Raw genomic sequence first — 12,836 nt, 5'->3', positions numbered from 1 at the left:
AAGGTTAACATTATTTGGTGACCAGAAGTGGGATCCAGAGAAGACCCCCAACAACCCCAAGACTGGTGAGCAAAACCTGTGCTGGTATCCACAGAGCAGTTGAGCTCACTGCTTTCTTGCTAACCCTAGAGTTTGTTTTTTGTTTTTTTGTTTTTTTGTTTTTTGTTTTTTAGATTTTATCCATTTATTCATGAGAGACACAGAGAGAGAGGCAGAGATATAGGCAGAGGGAAAAACAGGCTCCCTGCAGGGAGCCCCATGTGGGACTCAATCCTGGGACCCCAGTATCATGACCTGAGCTGAAGGCAGATGCTCAACAAGTGAACCACCCAGGTGCCCTGCCAACCCTAGAGTTTAAGGGTAAGTTTTCTCCTGGATTCAAGTTCTACTCACTTGGTGTTTTGAGTTCTCCAGGCATTATTTGGGATCTGTTTTTAAAGCTTTGTCCTTTCTGAGAGTATTGTTTGGTTTTTTATTGGGTTCCATTTGGAACTAGACTTTTCCTGTAGGAATTGTGCCTACTGGAACTATGTTAGCCCTTGGATTGTTCCTGTATGAATTCTGCTGGCCTTTGGTCTGATTCCTTCTGGAACCAGGCTGTTCCTGAAAAACCTCCAAGAAATGGGACCCCAGTCATCAAAATACTATAAGAGCACCTCCCCCCCTTCTGAGACCCTGGCTGGTTTAATGTTTTAAAACTGCAGTTCCCTCCTCATGTGCATTTCTTTTTTTAAAAGATTTTATTTATTTATTCAAGAGAGACAGAGAGACAGGCAGAGACACAGGCAGAGGGAGAAGCAGGCTCCATGCAGGGAGTCCAATGTGGGACTCGATCCTGGGACTCCAGGATCATGCCCTGTGCCGAAGGCAGGCACTAAACCACTGAGCCACCCAGGGATCCCCCTCATGTGCATTTCTAACTACATGGAACAACTTAGCCAAAAGTACACAAGTGGCCATTATGGAGGACTTCTGATCTCCCAAAACTTCTTTTTATCAAAGTTAAATTAGAAAACCACAGTTCAGGGAGCACCTGGGTGGCTCAGTTGGTTGAGCATCTGCCTTCTGCTCACGTCATGATCCCAGGGTCCTGGGATTGAGCCCCGCATCAGGCTCCTTGCTCAGCGGGGAGCCTGATTCTCCCTCTCCCTCTACCTGCCATTCCCCCTGCTTGTCCTCTCTCTCTCCGTCAAATAAATAAATAAAATCTTGAAAGAAAGAAAGAAAGAAAGAAAGAAAGAAAGAAAGAAAGCCACATTTCAAAATAATGAAACAAACAAAAACTTAATAAAATGCATGTTTTAATTGGTAACTTGAGGCTTCCAAACATTTCCATGAAATCTAAGTTTGCCTCATTGCAAAATACTATTTCTTTTTAAAAATAAATTTAATTTAATTTATTTGAGAAAGAGAGCATGTGCAGGGGGAGAGGGTGAGACAGAGAATCTCAAGCAGGCTCTGCACCAAACCTGGGGCCTAACGCAGGGCTCTATCTCACAACCCTGAGTTCATGACCTGAGCCAAAACCAATGCTCAACCAACTGAGCCACCAACATGCCCCACAAAATACCATCTCTAAATTAACTGAAGCAAATAAACAATTGAAAGAAGTAAAAAGGGCTTCTGAGGCCTCATTTCCCCCTCCACTGTTTTCTTTGTCTCTTGACATTTGACACCTTGTGCTCAGGCCCCATCTCCAGTGCCATTTGCCTCTATTCTCTCCACACTGACTCTGTCTCCTCTATACCTCAATCCTCATTCTAATCCTTTCTCCAAACTTCCCTCTTCCTCCAAAACTCTTCCCACTTCCTCCCCTCCTAAATCTATTAAAACCTGCTTCCTTTAAAGTTAAACATTCTGGGGATCCAAATAAGCCCCAGATTTCTTATGTTCCATGGACTAAGTCCAAACTGGGGGCTATAGTTAAAGAGTTTCCTACAATGACTGAGGATCTCCTTAAGTTTGCTGCAGAATGTAACATAGTCACTCAAACTTTTACAAACCTGGTTTCTCAGATTTGTATCAATTAGTCCACATGCTTGTTGGTGAAGACCAGGCCAAACATTGGATGAAACTAGCCTGATGGGAACATCTGGAAAGGTTTTTAGAGAGATAACCCCCCAACTTTTGGCAAGATGCTAGAACGCTCACCAAAAATCTCCACCAAGCAATTACAGTAGCTCCTAAGACTGTTGATTGGAATAAAATTCAAGTTTATACACAAAAGCCCAATGAACCTGTTCAAGACTATTAACAGTCAACTTCAGATTGTTTTCAATGAACACTGTTTTTTTGTTGTTGTTAGATACTGAATCCACCTGGGTAGCATTTAACTCTATGTTTATTAATGGGCTGAACCAGGATCTTGCTCTTTTAGTTAAAAGGACCAGGATGGAATGGGAAATGATGTCCATTCCAGGTTTAGTTAATTTGCCAAACCAGTTTGCTCACACCCTAAATGAGTCACCCAAAAGAAAAACCACTAAAATTCTCAACTTTCAACTCCAACAAATAAAGGCCCCTAAACAATACCAAACCCCTTTTAGTTTCTGCTAGTATTGCAAAGAGCCAGAGCATTGGACAAAAGACTTATAAACGTAAGCATTCCAAGCACATTCATCCCTCTAGCCAGCCTTTCCAATATCCTCCTAATTTCTAGTGACTGGGCTCTTCTCTCTTAATCAGCTCAGAGAAACCACTCTCTAGACTGAGAATGAATCTCTGTTCTTATAGACACCAGAGGTACACTCTTGGTGCTCAATCCCACTGTTATAAAGTGGCCCCTGCCTTGGAGTCCTAAAAGTTCAAATAGTGGGGGTCTCTACTAAACCTCAACAGGTTCCCGTCTCTGAACGTGTTCCCTTTGAGAGATGCACACCCTTTCCTCCTTAGTTCCTCCATCCCTATTCATTTATCAGGCTGAGATTTCATAGAAACGTATCATGCCAAAATTTCTTTCTCCCAAAAGGGGGAAATAATGCCAGAATTTGACAGTGGTAATTAAAATAGCCAACCAGGGAGATTAAATGACCCTTTGATATATTTTGTTTGCTCTGTAGCTGAGTCCAGGGACACTGCTCACCTGTTGCTATTAGATCAGCTGCTGTCCTCTTCATGGGCAAAATCTTCAACTGATATTGGCAGAATCCACAGTGTGCCACCCATCAAGATTCAAATAGATCCCTCAAAATCTCTCCTTAGAATTAATCAATGCCCTATAAAGAAATCATTCAAGGCATGGACCCCATACTAGATTACAAGGCTCAGAGCCTCACTATCCCTGCCTCTAGTTCCTCTAATACCCCTATTTTACCTGTGAGAAAAGCTAATGGCCTTGAAGCAATAAATAACATTGTTATCCACTGACATCCTGTTGTTCTGAACCCCCATGTGCTGCTGACATTCATGCCCACTGAAAGCAAATTTTTCACAGTAATTGATCTATGCAGTACACTTTTAGTACTCCAGATGATAAGGATAGCCAAAATCTTTTTGCTTTCACTTGGGAAAAAAAGGCAATACACCTGGACAGTAATGTCCCAGGATTTCACAGAGAGTTCTTATTTTTCACAAAACTTAAAAGCTGATTTGGATGACATAAAGCTTTCTGCAAGCTCTACTTTGTTACAATACATAGATTATTTGCTTCTCTGCTCCCCATCTCAAACCTCTTCACAGGAGGATAACATCTTCCCGCTAAAAACTTTTGGCCTTAAAGGGTCATAAAGTCCCCAAAGAAAAAATGCAGCTTGCTCAAACTCTATAGTTCTATAGTTCTATAGTTAGGGCATCTGATCTTGTTTAGATCCAGAAGAAACCCTTCACAACTGCTTAACACTGACAGATTACCTTTTGACTCCCTGTGATAATTTATAGGAAACTCCAATAACCAATGCAGATTTTTTCATGGCTTCCTGATGGTTCTTACTTAAAAGATGAAAATGGTAGATATTGTTCTGGGTATGCTATTGCAACTCCTTTTGAAGTCACCGAGACAACAACTTTACCTTTGCTTACTTCTGCCCAGCAGGCTGAGTTAGATGCCCTTCCTCAAGTTTGTACCTTAGCCAAGTATAAAACCACGAACATTTATACCAATAGTTAATATGCCTTTGGGGTAGCTCATGACTGTGGAATTCTATGGAAATGAGGTTTAATAAATACATAAAATACAATTTAATTTAATTTATTTTAAAAGATTTTATTTATTCATGAGAGACACAGAGAGAGAGAGAGGCAGAGACACAGGCAGAGGGAGAAGCAGGCTCCATGCAGGGATCCTGATGTGGGACTAGATCCCAGGATTCCAGGAGCATGCCCTGGGCCGAAGGCAGGTGCTAAACCACTGAGCCACCCAGGGATCCTTGGGGATACAATTTTAAATGGCTCTTATGTCCAAAATGCATTAGATACCATATTTTTACAAGCTGCTCTGGCTACTATTAATGTTACTGGGCATTCCAGACTCAACTCCTTAGAGACCAAAGGAAACTACTTTGCTGATATTTCCACCAAAAATGCTGCTCTCAAGGAAACCAATAGCCTAACCTCTGTCATAGTTCAAAGAAATGTTCTCCCAAATGATAATTTGGAAAAATTGACAAGAAATAGCCAACAATTGGCCCCAGAGAGGGAAAAACAATACTGGAAATCCAATAATGGTTGATTCAATATAAAAAGAGAACTCTGGTTTGGACCAAATAACAATCTGGCCCTACCAGAAATTCTAAAACTGCCTCTGCTTTACCACTCTAGATGCATTAAACCATCAGTCTACTGACAAAATGATAGTGCTCATGAACCAATATTGGTGGGGAATATTAATGAGGCCACAAAATTGCCTACCTCTGCCCGAGGTGGCAGGGAGGTGGGTATGGGGATGGGTGAAATAGGTAATGGGTATTAAGGGGGACACTTGTGATGAGTGTTATGTGACGTATGGAATTGATGGACCACTATAGTGTACACCTTAAACTAATATAACACTGTATGTTAACTATAGTGGAATTTTAAAGTTTTTAAAAAGTGAGGCAGGGTGCCTGGGTGGCTAAGTGGTTGGGCGTCTGTCTTTGGCCCAGGTCGTGATCCTAGGATCCTAGGATGGAGTCCTGCATCGGGCTCCTCATGAGGAGCCTGCTTCTCCCTCTGCCTGTGTCTCTGCTTCTTCTGTGTCCCTCATGAATAAATAAATAAAATTTAAAAATAAATAAATAAAAAAATAATAATAAATAAAAAATAAATTAAAAAAATAAAAATAAATAGATAGATAGATAGATAGATAGATAGATAGATAGATAGATAGATAAAATCTTTTTTTAAAAAATGTGGCAGCTGGGCGTCTCAGTTGGTTAAGCGTCTGACTCTCGACTTTGGCTCAGGTCATGATCTTGGGGTCCTGCGATCAAGCCTTGCATCAGGCTCTGTGTTGGGCATGGAGCCTGCTTAAGATTCTCTCTCTCCTCTCCCTCTGCCCCTCCCCATCCTCTCTATAAAAAAATAAGTAAGTAAAATAAAAAGATAAAAAGTTTTTAAAAGTGCCTACCTCATTTGTCCCACCTGTCCAAAGTATAATATAGGGACACCTATTCACAGAAATGGATTTCATAGAGTTTCTCCTGCCTTGTGGATATAAATATGTTTTAGTCATGGTTTGTAGTTTTCTCACTGGGCCAAACTTTCCCTTGTAGAAAGGCCACTGGTGCCTCTGTGGCTAAAAGTCTATTAGAAAAGATTATTCCAACATGGGGAACTCCTCTTGAATTTCATAGTGATTGTAGAACCCATTTTACTAGTCAGGTGTTTCGATGAGTCTGTACTGTTTGGCTGGTTTTACAACACTTTCATGGCATACATCAACCTAAATCCTCAGGGTTAGTTGAATGCACTAAAGGCACTACTAAGACTCAATTGGAAAAATTTGTAGAAACCCTCCAAATATCTTGACTGAAAGCATTGCCATTGGTCCTTGTAAATCTCAGAACCACTCCCTTAGAACTCATAGACTTTCACCCTATGAGATAGTCACAGGATGTCCAATGCACTTGGCCCCTGCCTCCTTTAACCCACAGTTGTTAAAAGGAGATACACTTCAATATTGTAAAGGCCTAATTGTTTCTATTTAAAATAACCATGCTTTGAAATACATACATATATACATGCATACATATATACACACATACATACATACATAAAATTAAAGAACCATGATTTGGTAGAGCAATCTTTTTATAGTGCCCTCTTGGGAGACAAGACCTTAAGCATTACATCTTGCAAGCTGGAGATTTTATCCATTGGAAAAGACACCTCCAAGAAAGACTGTCTTCGATCTCACTGGAAAGGCCCCTATCAGGTACTGCTCACCAACCCTTGTGCTGCCAAACTCTAGAGTAGACTCTTGGGTTCATAGGACACATCTAAAGAAAGTACCAAAGTCTGATTGGATACTCACACCATATGGTGACCTAAAAGTAAAGATTTCCCAGAATTAAAGCAGACAACATCTGACGAGACCCTTTCCCAAGATGTTGGGACAAGGCCTGTATACCTTTTTCTCACTGTTTGCTTCTTCCATCTCTTTCATGGAAAGAAAATGCCCTTCTCTGCATTTCCGAAAACTTTCCAAGAGAGGGAAACCACTTCTTCTGATTACGGTCTTTTGGAAATAGCTTCATCATGATCCTGTGATAAATTAAGTTTTTACTCACTTTTTCTGAAGGGTTAGAAGGTTCATTATTTGTAAAAGTCTTTTCTTTCATCTGAACTATTAACTGACTTTGGATTCCCTATCCAAATTCATGATTTCTGAGTTTACAACTTTACAGGCCATATTACTGATAACACATCTGGTTTCAAACAGTTCTTTTGAGATAATAATACTGGTTTAAAATGCCTTTGAAGTTTTGCTGTTCTGCAAAAAGCTCAGCTATTGCTTCATGTTTATACCTGCACCATATCTTCCCAAATGCCCTCAGCTAATTCAGTGGGCTCTTAGAGTATTTACTATTTTGCTTTCATGACCTCTTTAAGCAGGGGCCTCCAGGAGGCATACAAGATTCTGGGTTTGCCCCCATATGGGGAACTTTTCTCTGCAAGTCAGAATAAGTGCCAATAAATATTTCCATTGGCTACTTTCACACCTAGGGTTCTAGGTGTGAACCATTATGCAATTTGGAATCATCATGTTACTTTTTTTTAAAGATTTCTTTTTTATTTTAGAGAGAGAAAGAGAGCAGGGGGAGGGGCAGAGAGAAAGAGGGAGAGAATCTCAAGCAGACTCCTCAATGAGCAAGGAGCCCAAGATGGGGCTCAATCTTATGACCCCCAGATCATGACCCGAGCCTAAATCAAGAGTCAAACACTTAACTGACTGAGCCACCCAGACATCCTGTCATGTTACCTTTAATTCTGCACTTCTTGCCCATCAGACTTTTGTAAAAATCATGTACCAAATAAGGTGATGCTGGCTCAACACTTTGAAATGATTTCCAATGCTTACAATGGTGATAAATATGGATTATAGAAGTGTCTGAGAGTTCTTCCTCTTAGCCTTTCTTGTTACTCAAATGTGGCTTAACCTTAAGTGGTTTCAAGCTGCTATGCAATTTTCCCCTAAAGAAGGAAAGATCCTTCTTGGCAGTGAAAGACAAAACCACTACATATAGGAAACATAATTCTTTTTTTTTAAGATTTTATTTGTTTATTCATGAGAGACACAGAAAGTGAGAGGCAGAGACATAAGCAGATTCCACACAAGGAAGCCCGATGTGGGACTCAATCCCGGGATTCCGGGATCATGGTCTGAGCCAAAGGCAGACACCCAACCGCTGAGCCACCCAGGCATCCCAAGGGAAACCTAATTCTTGATCAGCAATGCTTCTGAGTAAAGGCCTTGATCAAAAAAAGGAATTTTTTTTTAAAAAAAGGAATTTTGAAAATTAATAAAAGGAAACCTCACTAGAATAGAGTTGGGATGCCAGAAGGGAGAGGTCTTATGCACTATCACTTATTGTCAATTGCAGATCCCTACAGGAAAAGGAGGTACTTTGCAAGTCGATACTACTTTACTATCCCAGCAGGAGGAAGAAAGGCTTTCTTTCTCTTCTGGCAACAGCCCAGCCAATGAGAGACTGTCACAACTCAGCCAATTAAAAATCACTGCATTTTTAAAAAGATTTTATTTATTTATTCATGAGAGGCACAGAGAGAGGGGCAGAGACATAGACAGAGGGAGAAACAGGATCCTTGCAGGGAGCCCAATACGGGACTCAATCTCAGGACCCCAGGATCATGATCTGAGCCAAAGGCAGATGTTTAACCGCTGAGCCACCCAGGCGTCCCAAAACCACTACATTTTGAACTTCCACTTTATTCCAATGGACTTTTTGTTTATAACAGCCCTTCCCAACTTCCCACTTTCCTCTGTAAAAGAGCATTTCTTTCTCTTGTTCACCTGACTTGCCTCTGGTTTTGCCCAAAGCTTGAATGTCCCAAATTTGCAATTCTCTGCTATTCTGGAATAAACCCAATTTGCTGGTAAAATAACTGACAGCTATGTTTTTAAGGCTAACAACTAAAATGTTGGGATTGTCTGACAAAGTCTTTAAAACAGCTGTGGTAAAAAAAAAAAAAGCATCAACAAACAATCATGAACACTTCTGAAACAAATATAAAAATAAAAAGTCTTGGCACCAGAAAAAGATAGAATATTTAAATAAACAAATGGAAATTTTATAAGTGAAAAATAAGATAACCAAATAAAAATTTCCCTGGATGGGTTCAGAAGCAAGAATGGAGATGACAAAATTAGTTATTGAACTTGACGATAGATCAGTAGAAATTATTCAATCAAAACAACTCAGAGACAAAGATATTGAAAGAAAAATGAACAGAATCTCAAGAACCTATGGCAAAATACTATTACATCTATAGTTTCTATCATCAGAAACCCAAAAGAATGGGCACCTCGGTGGCTTGGTCAGTTAAGCATTTGCCTTCCACTCAGGTCATGATCCCTGGGTCCTGGGATCAAGCCTTGAGTTGGGCTGCCTGCTCAGTGGGGAGTCGGCTTCTCCTTTCTTTGCCCCTCCTCCCCACTCATGCTTATTCTCTATGTCTCTCTCTCTCTCTCTCTCTCAAATAAATAAATAAATAAAATATTTTTTAAAAAAGAAACCCAAAAAGGAAAGGAAAGGAAACATAGTATTACAAAAGGTGACATAGTATGGTGATTTAAAGTGTTTTTATAGTAATTATTGCTGGAGACTTTACAAATTTGGCAAAAGCCATAACCTACAATCCAAGAAGTTTGGCAAATACCGAACAGGACAGACCTAAACAACCCATGCCCAGACACATCAGAATCAAACTCTGAAATCCACAAAGAAAAAAAAAATCTTGAAAGCACTAAGAGGTAAATAATGCATTACTTATAAGGGAACAATGATCCAAATGACTGCAGAATTCTCTTTAGAAATCATGGAGGCCGGGACTGCCTGGCTGGCTCAGTCAGTAGAGCATGTGACTCTTCATTTCAGGGTCATGACTTTGAGCCCCATGTTGGGTGTAGAGATGACATAAACAAACAAACAAACTTAAAGAAATAGAAATCCTGGAGACCAGTAGAAAGTGTCCCAACATTTTTTTCCCAATATTTTTTAAGTACTGAAAGAAAAGAACTGTCAACCCAGAATTTGACATCCAGCCAAATGTTCTTCAGGAATGAATGTACAAAAAAGACATTTACGATGAAGGATAACAAAGAGAATGTGTTAGGAGCAGACCTAAAAGAATTCCAGTCAAAATTCAGACAGAAGAAAAATGATATCAGGAGGTCATGTGAAGTAGTAGGAATGAAGGAAGAACAGAAGAAATGGGTAAATATATGGCTAGATATAATAGACTATTCTCCTTTTGGTTAACTAAACTATATTTGAGGATGAAAAGCAAAAATGAAAAATTAAGACATCATCTGATGTAGTTTCAATATATGTGGAAGTAATAATATTTAAGGTAATGAGAACATAAAGAGGGGGAGACTAACAGGAACTGTATGGTGGTAGGATTTCCACATTCTATGTGCAATGGTAAAAAAAAAATTGATTTTTAGTAGTCTAGGAAGAGTTAACTATGTATATTTTAATTCCCAGACAAATCACTTTTAAAAATAGATACAGATATACAGAGATAGAGTAAAAAAACACAATAGATACATTTAAGAGGAATGCTAAACAATATTCAAATAACCCAAAGGAAAGCAAAAAGCAGAGAGACAAAAAACAGGGAAGAAACATACAACAAATCTTAAAACGGTACATTCTGTACACAGTGGTATAAATTCAAATGGTATACAATGATGTAAATCCAAACATACTAATAATTACATTAAATGTAAATGATCAGGGTTCCTGGGTGGTGCAGTCGATTGGGCATCTGATTCTTGGTTTCAGTTCAAGTTGCAATCTCAGGGTGGTGAGATCTAGCCTCAAGTCAGGTTCTACACTCAGCACAGAGTCTGCTTAGGACTCTCTCCCCCTCTCTCTTAGCCCCTCTCCTCACTCACACTCACACACACACTCTCTCTCTCATTTATTATATAAAATAAATAAATTTTAAAAAATAAATGTAAATGATCACAAAGATTTTGATGGATTTTTTCTTTAAAAAAGGCAACATGAGCCAACTATGCTATGTACAATAAACTTACTTCAAATATAATGATGTAGCTAAGTTAAGGTAAAGGATGAAAAAAGATACACCAGATAAACACTAATTTAAAAATAAAAGCTTGAGTGACTATTAATAGCTGACAAAATAAACTACAGAACCAAGAACATTACCAGAGGTAAAGAGAGATATTACAAACTGATAAAAACTCACCAAGAATACATAATAATCTATAATGTGTATACACTTGGGGTCCCCAAGACCATCCTAGGTTCAATTATTTGCAAATGGGATTCACAGAGCTCAGCATATAGCTGTACCCAAGGCTAATTATTTATTATGACTTAAGGATACTAGGCAAAATCAGCAAAGGGAAAAAGTGCATGAGATAAAAGTCCAGAGGAAAGCCTCACAAGCTTCTAAGAGTGCTTTCCTAGTGGAGTCATGCAATTCATCCCCCCAGCAACGAATTGTGATAACACATATTAAGTGTTGTCTACCAGAGCAGCTCATGATACTCAGTGCTTTTCCCCTAAGATCAGAAATGAGGAAAAAAAATAAAAATAAATAAAAATTTAAAAAAAGAAATGAGGGAGAGGGATGCCTCAGTGGCTCACCTCAGTGGTTGAGCATCTGCCTTTGGCTCTGGGCATGATCCTGGGGTCCTGGGATCGAGTCCCACACCAGGCTCCCTGCGAGGAGCCTGCTTCTCCCTCTGCCTATGTCTTTGTCCCTGTGTGTGTGTGTGTGTGTCTCTCATGAATTAAAACAAAATAAAATCTTAAAAAAAATAAAAAATAAATGAGGAAGAATGTTCACTTTCACCCTGGTTATTTAACATTGTATTAGAAATCCTGGCCAGTTTGGAAAGGCAAGAAAAAGTCATAAATGGCTTACAGGTTGGGAAGAAGAAATAAAACTACTCTAATTCTCCCTGGGTGTTTCAGTCAGTTGGGCCTCTGACTCTTGATTTTGGCTCAGGTCATGATCTCAGGTTTGTGAAATTGAGTCCCACATGAGCCTCTGCACTCAGCATGGTATCTGCTTGAGATTCTCTCTCTCTCTCTCTCTCTCTCTCTCTCTCCCTTTGCTCCTACCCCTGCTTACACTCACTCACTCTCTCAAATAAATGAAATATTTAAAATAAATTTAAAAAATACTAGAGCTAATATGTGAGTTTAGCGACATTCCAGAATACAAATTTATCCACAAATTTCAAGCATATTTCTGTATATTAGCAATGAACAATGAAAACTGCAATTAAAATAATATTTTACTTTTTTTTTTTTGAGAGGGAGAGAGAGAGCCAGCATACCAGCAGGGGAAGAAGAAATGGACTCCCCACTGAGAAGGGAGGCCGACTAGAGACTTGATCCCAGGACCCTGGGATCATGACCTGAGCCCAAGGCAGACATTCAACCAACTGAGCCACTGAGGCGCTCCAGAAACTGGAAGTTTTAAACACACACACATGCAATACTATTTTACAATAGCTTCTCAAAAAAATCTAACAAAAACATGTACAGGATCTGTGGATGTTGTAAACTACAAGAAGCTGACGAAAGAAATAAAAGACCTAAATTATATAGAGACATACTGTGTATGTGGGTTGACAGATTCAGTAAAGATGTTAATTGGGGCAGCCTGGGTGGCTCAGCAGTTTAGCACCGCCTTCAACCCAGGGCCTGATCCTGGAGACCCGGGATCGAGTCCCACACGTCGGGCTCCCTGCATGGAGCCTGCTTCTTCCTCTGCCTGTGTCTGTGCCTCTGTGTGTGTGTGTGTGTGTGTGTCTCTCATGAGTAAATAAATAAAATTTTAAAAATAAATAAAAAATAAATTTTAAAAAAGATGTTAATTGTCCCCAAATTGATCTATACATTTAATGCAATTCCATTCAAAATCCCAGCAGCATTTTTTTGTGGATACAGACAACTTAATTCTAAAATGTATGTGGAAAAACAAAGGAACTAGAATTGTCAAGGTCATTTTGAAAAGGAAGAACAAAATTGGAGGGCTAACATGGATTTTTACTTACTACAAAGCTATAATAATCAAGACTGTGGTCCTGGCACAGAGATAGACACACCTTCATGAACTATCAATTGACCATATTTTCATGTGAAGGTGTTTAACTATGAAGGGGCAGCACTAGGGAGCTCTGTAAGGTGATG

The sequence above is a fragment of the Canis lupus genome, chromosome X (genome assembly GCF_003254725.2).
Source record: "Canis lupus dingo isolate Sandy chromosome X, ASM325472v2, whole genome shotgun sequence".
In the NCBI taxonomy this organism is placed as follows: Eukaryota; Metazoa; Chordata; class Mammalia; order Carnivora; family Canidae; genus Canis; species Canis lupus.
The sequence above is the reverse complement of the archived record's forward strand: the minus strand, read 5'-3'. Positions refer to the sequence as shown.